Source organism: Oncorhynchus mykiss, chromosome 17 (genome assembly GCF_013265735.2).
Source record: "Oncorhynchus mykiss isolate Arlee chromosome 17, USDA_OmykA_1.1, whole genome shotgun sequence".
In the NCBI taxonomy this organism is placed as follows: Eukaryota; Metazoa; Chordata; class Actinopteri; order Salmoniformes; family Salmonidae; genus Oncorhynchus; species Oncorhynchus mykiss.
The window spans coordinates 71144434-71151435 of record NC_048581.1 but is presented as its reverse complement, the minus strand read 5'-3'; positions in this window follow the sequence as shown (position 1 = coordinate 71151435).

Below are 7002 nucleotides of genomic sequence, written 5' to 3'. Positions count from 1 at the left end.
GAATAACCGTGGCAGCGGAGAGGCCCAGTGCTTAATTGCACAACAGAACAATGAAGACAGACACTCTCGAGATGTAGCCTATAGCCTAAATTAGAAGCGTATACATATGAACCTATAATTCATAACCTTAATGTTAGGCTTAATAGTGCAGTGAATATGTCTAGTAAATTTACACAGCAAAAGAAAAAAAAGTTATCAGATCACAAAATCACACTATCAACGCTTCCGTGTGCTCCCTCCCAGTCCCCGGGTATGAAGCTCGAAAAGCCTATTGTTAACGTTTTTTTAGGGACAAGAAATGTATCCTACCTAGGCTATAACAATACAATGTTTTGAAGTGTTATTATTGTTTTCAAGTGAGTACAAAACTCTATGTCAAGGCTGTAAACTGCAGTGAATAGCCTATGTCATTTGATTAAGCACTCAAAAGCCTGGCGTTTTGAATGCATATTTGTTTCGAAATAACTGTATCCTAATTGGGTACCCATTTGGATCAGTTATGGGGGTTTTCTAGGCAGTTCAGCATACAAAGTGCAGGCACATTAGCAAGACAGTAATATGGTGTATTTTGCATACAGACGATGATAATGCGCAGGCGCGGAGGAAGTAGCCATAGTTGCCGAGTTTGGTTTCAGTGTTTTAAAAGCGGTCTAAAAATGAAGTGGATATACTGTTTTTAATGGCAGGTTGCATATGTACACTAAGTGTATAAGGAGGGTTCCGAAAGTATATGTGGACTTGTTGAAAATGTGTTTTCTAACCTGTGGTAGAAAGAGATCAGAGATGATTGAAAACAATGAACATGAGCTATGGCCCGTCTGGAGTTGGGCCAGGAAGGAAGGAGTGTAATGCATCAGAAGTAGCAAACACCAATGCAGGGCAGGTGTATGCATATAGACATCTGTTAATTAATTTAAAGCTTTTTTTCAATTGAAGATTTCATCATTGCCGGTGTCAGAATGTCTGTGCTTTTCTGCCCTCCCTCATCCAGAGTGAGGAATGTTTATTCACATGGCCCACCAACACAGTAATGGGAGTGGTGGGCCTGATTTCTGAATCATGAAAACATTTGGAAATCCAAAGATATTCTCTGTGTCTCTGAAAACTCAGTCGCACAAACGGTTCGGTTTGGATGTTGTTCTGCCATTGAAGATGTTTTTTTTTGAGTGTGGCAGACATATAAAAACACAGAGATGGTCTGTTGCTGACATGCTGGGACTGCCTTGGCATTCCTGGAGTCCTGTTTCTCCACGCTCTCACAGAGGGGCACAGCTGTGGTTACACTGCCTAACATAAAAGGATGATCATAGTTAAACATCTTAATTACAAAACCACACTCCCTCATACCAAGATGGCGGAGCAGTAAGACATGTTTGTTTTCATCCCATGTAAATATTGTCTTTTTCATTTTTTTTGTATACATTTCAATCTCTTTTTTCCATTTTCGAATTAAATAAATCACCCTGCAACCCGCCTCACCCAATGTGTTACGGATCTACTATTTTTAACTGGAACCTCCATCAGAAGCTAATTAGCTACTGGCTTTTTAGTCACTGTTAGCCACTGCTAGCGGTCTTGGCCTTTAGCTCGGACTCCAGCCGCTTAAGCCCGGATAGCTCGGATAATACCTTCCAGTCTACACAGCACGATATTAGCCCTGAGCATATCGGACTGCTTTTTTTCCCAATTCCATCACCGGATTCTTGCCACAAGCTCTGGACCATTACACCGGATCTTAGCAGCTAGCTAGTTGCTACCGAGTGGCTATTGTGACTAACGCCCTTGTCCAGAAGCGTGCACCAGCTAGCCTCGAGCTAGGCCCATTTCCCGACTAGCAAACAAATTACACCAACTGCAATACCTCTCTTGCCAATTGGCCTGGACCCTTTGTCGACACGGAGCCCCGCCAATCCATCACGACTGGTCTGCTGGTCTGCTGACGTAATTCGGCCGATGTGCTCTCAACCAGCCTCTGTGTCGTGAATGTTGGCGTTGATCCATCTGCTATCCCCGGCCTGCTAGCTTCCTGAACGCCGTGTCTACCGCTCGCCTTGCGTAGTAATCGACTACCGAACGGCTCCTTGTTTCATCTTTGTGGCTCATTGGACCCTGTGATCACTCAGCTACACAGCTGATGCCTGCTGGACTGTTCATTGTGTGTCGCTAACTGACCCTCTCTGCCCATTTATCGTCATTTACCCATTGTTGTTGTCCTAGCTCTTTACCCATTGTTGTCTTAGCTCTCCCAATCAACACCTGTGATTGCTTTATGTCTATCTCTAATGTCAATATGCCTTGTATTCTGTTGTTTAGGGCAGCTCTGTTTTATTTTACTGCGGAGCCCCTAGTCCTGCTCAACATGCCTCAGGTAGCCCCCTTGTCCCACCCCCCACACATGCGGAGACTGCACCTAGCTTAATTGGCACCTCCAGAGATAAACCTCTCTCATCATCACTCAATGCCTAGGTTTACCCCCACTGTACTCAAACCCTACCATACCCTTGTCTGTACACTATGCTCTGAATCTATTATACCACACCCAGAAATCTGCTCCTTTTATTCTCTGTTCCCAAAGCACTAGAGAACCAGTTCTTATAGCCTTTAGCCGTACCCTCATCCTACTCCTCCTCTGTTCCTCTGGAGATGTAGAGGTTAACCCAGGCCCTGTGTGTCCCCAGGCACTCTCATTTGTTGACTTCTGCAACCATAAAGCCTTGGGTTCATGCATGTTAACATCAGAAGCCTCCTCTAAGTTTGCTTTATTCACTGCATTAGCACACTCTGCCAACCCTGATGTCCTATCTGTGTCTGAATCCTGTTTTAAGGCCACCAAAAATTCTGAAATTTCCACACCCAATTACAACATTATCCGTCAAGACCGTACTGCTTTAAGGGGCGGAATCTACTGTAGAGAAAGCCTGCAGAGTTCTGTCATACTATCCAGGTCTATGCCCAAACAGTTCGAGCTTCTACTTTTAAAGATCCATCTCTCCAGACATAGGTCCCTCAATGTTGCCGCTTGTTATATACCCCCTCAGCTCCCAGCTGTGGGAGCAACGCAGGTACAGAGGACAAAGAGCCGGATGTCTTGTCAGAACCCAGAAAAGGCGAGTGGGAAAGCTGCCGATACCATCAATACTACTCGCCAACGTGCAATCATTGGACAATAAATTATACAAGGTACAAATACGAATATCCTACCAATGGGACATCAAAACTGTAATATCCTGTGTTAAGAATCCCTTTTGTCCCGACAGGGGAGATGGTAACGAGACCCGTAACATAACTCATGCAAATTATAATAGTGAAAAAGAGTGAGAACAAAATAACCACAGACAACTAAATTACCGTCAAAACATGGTTTATTGGAAAGCACACGGTAATGGGGGGCAGGCAAAGGGGCTGAGCTGGACCCAAGGAAATAAACTATAAGTATCCAAAAACACCCCTAAGTTAGACTAGCCTATTTCAACAACAGCTAACTAACCAAAAATAGTTGGTGGTCCGCCCAGTTCTAACTAGTGTTTTTAACAAAGTTTACCTACGGGTAGTGTATGCTCATGGGCGACTTGTCTTGGTTCCCCCTTTTCCCACCATCAAACACCATAACAAAAACAATACTCACAGGTGGGGACAAAGTGATATGGAGGTGCTCAAACAAAAGAGCGCTCAATACTTAAAGAGCTAGAGACATAGTAGGAGCGCGTGAACCAGAGAGCTCTACAAACATATGGCATTTACAGAGAGATTGAGCTCTAGAGCAAACAACTGACAGGGTTTTTAAACCAAGGGAACAGAACTGTGATTGGGTAGGAAACAGGAGGAGGTGTGTCTTCTGATTGATTGGTGACTGTTTGGGGACTGATTGGGGAGGGATGATTTCCACCTGTGAGTGGAGAAGGAGAGAAAAGAAAAACACACACACACAGGATACACACACAGGATACTTGTATTCGTAACACTCCCACACTTAAAAGAGCAACCCTAGGGATTGCGACCACAGTATAACAATGAATAACCCACAAGATCAACAACAAAGTCAACCTTACAAAACATACTAAAATATTTTTATTTACCCACAAGACAAAGCATCTGCCAATACATTATCTGAACCCTTTTTGTGGCGGATCTCCAAGCGCATAAGGCGTTGGTTCTGGTTGTACATCCGGTGGAGAAACACTAAGGGGTTATGATCAGTATATACAATCACTGGTAGGGCACTGGAACCAATATATACCTCAAAGTATTGCAGAGCCAACAACAAAGCAAGAGCTTCTTGTTCTATTGTGGTATAGTTTGTTTGACATTGATTACATTTACGTGAAAAATAACAAACGGGATGACTTCGTGGCTGAATGACGACATGGATAAATCTAAGGAAGTCTCTATATTTTGCTCGCCTGAAGTAGAGTATATTGTGATAAATTGCAGGCCATACTACTTGCCTAGAGAGATTTCAGCTATACTTTTCGTGGCTGTTTATTTGCCACCACAGGCAGATGTTGGCACTAAGACCGCACTCAGTTGTATAAGGAAATAAGCAAACAGGAAACCGCTCACCCAGAGGTGGCGCTCCTTGTGGCAGGAGACTTTAATGCAGGGAAACTGAAATCAGTTCTACCAAATTTCTATCAACATGTTAAACGTGCAACCAGAGGGAATTTTTTTTTAGATCACCTGTATTCCACACACAGAGACGCGTACAAAGCTCTCCCTCGCCCTCCATTTGGTAAATCCGACCACAACTCTATCCTCCTGATTCCTGCGTACAAGCAAAAATTAAAGCAAGAAGCACCAGTGACTCGGTCTATAAATAAGTGGTCAGATGAAGCAGATGCTAAACTACAGGACTGTTTCGCTATCACAGACTGGAACATGTTCCGGGAATTTTCTGATGGCATCGAGGAGTACGCCATATCAGTCACAGGCTTTATCAATATGTGCATCGAGGACGTCGTCCCCACAGTGACTGTATGTACATACCCCAACCAGAAGCCATGAATCACTGGCAACATCCGCACTGAGCTAAAGGGTAGAGGTGCCGCTTTCAAGGTGCTGGACTCTAACCCGGAAGCTTACAAGAAATCCTGCTATGCCCTGCGACGAACCATCAAACAGGCAAAGCGTCAATACAGGGCTAAGATTGAATCATACTACACTAGTACAGATTACAAAGGGAAACAGGGTAGCCTAGTTGTTAGAGTGTTGGACTAGTAACCGGAAGGTTGAAAGTTCAAATCCCCGAGCTGACAAGGTACAAATCTGTTGTTCTGCCCCTGAACAGGCAGTTAACCCACTGTTCCAAGGCCGTCATTGAAAATAAGAATTTGTTCTTAACTGACTTGCTTAGTTAAATAAAGGTAAAAAATAAAATAAAAAATCCCGCAAGCTGCCCAGTGACACGAGCCTACCAGACGAGCTAAATCACTTCTATGCTCGCTTCGAGGCAAGCAACACTGAGGTATGCATGAGAGCATCAGCTGTTCCGGACAACTGTGTGATCATGCTCTCCGTAGCCGACGTGAGTAAGACCTTTTAATAGGTCAACATACACAAGGCTGCGGGGCAAAACGGATTTCCAGGACGTGTGATCCGGGAATGTGCTGACTAACTGGCACGTGTCTTCACTGACATTTTCAACATGTCCCTGATTGAGTTCGTAATACCAGTTCGTAATACCAACATGCTACCTCAATCAGCCTTATCTCAGCTCACTCGTCACCATAGCAACACCAACACGTAGCACACGCTCAAGCAAGTATATTTCACTGGTCATCCCCAAAGCCAACACCTGCTTTGGCCGCCTTTCCTTCCAGTTTTCTGCTGCCAATGACTGGAAAAAATTGCAAAAATCACTGAAGTTGGAGCCTTATATCTCCCTCACTCACTTTAAGCATCAGCTATCAGAGCAGCTTACCGATCATTGCAGCTGTACACAGCCCATCTGTAAATAGCCCATCCAACCAAATACCTACCTCATTCCCATATTTGTTTTTGTTTTTCTGCTCTTTTGCACACCAGTATTTCTACTTGCACATCCTCAACTGCACATAGAGTATATCACTCCAGTGTAAATTGCTAAATTGTAATTACTTCGCCACTATTGGCCTATTTATTGCCTTACCTCCTTACTTCATTTGCACCCACTGTATACAGATTTTTCTATTGTGTTATTGACTGTACACTTGTTTATCCCATGTGTAACTCTGTGTTGTTTTTTTTTCACGCTTCTTTTGTTTATCTTTTCCAGGTCGCAGTTGTAAATGAGAACTTGTTCTCAACTGGCCTAACTGGTTAAATAAAGGTGAAATATATATATTTTTTTTAAAGATGCATTCGTCCCAAAGTGGTGAAACATGGCTGGCTTCTTTGCTAAGGTTTTCCCTGACTTCCAACTGTTCCCGTGATGACCATTGTTGGCAACATCGACCAATCCAGGAAGTATATTGTTAGATAACATGTTTTCCGTTGACATTTTGGTTTGATTTAACGGCTCTGCTTCCTCTTAAATGTAATTTAAATCTGATGATGAATTGGTTACCCGTACCCAACCATTTATTTTGCTTTTGAACACATCTCCTCACCAAGCGAACATTGGAGAACATTCTTTTTTGCATTGACATTTTTTGAGAAACCATCCCAAATGTCTATAGATATATTTGTGTGGTGGCATCCTTCATTAATTAACATCTGAGCGTGGGCATGTAGAGAAGGCTTTGATGGCAGTGGAATGGATCCCCACAGTAATTGTGGCTTGTAAACACATGAAACCCTGAGGAATTTCATGGTTATCAGATAAACAATAACATGTTCGGTTTGCTGTTAGACGAATAAGATTCTCAAGTCACCCAGAGGGGTTCAGAGGTTTCAGTCAAGACGTTCAGCATCTCATGATGTGTTTGTTAATTCGTAAATACACAATTATGTGCATCATCCAAAATAGCTACAGTACACTACAACGTAACTGAATCCGCCATTTCTCTAACATCCTGTTTTGCATTC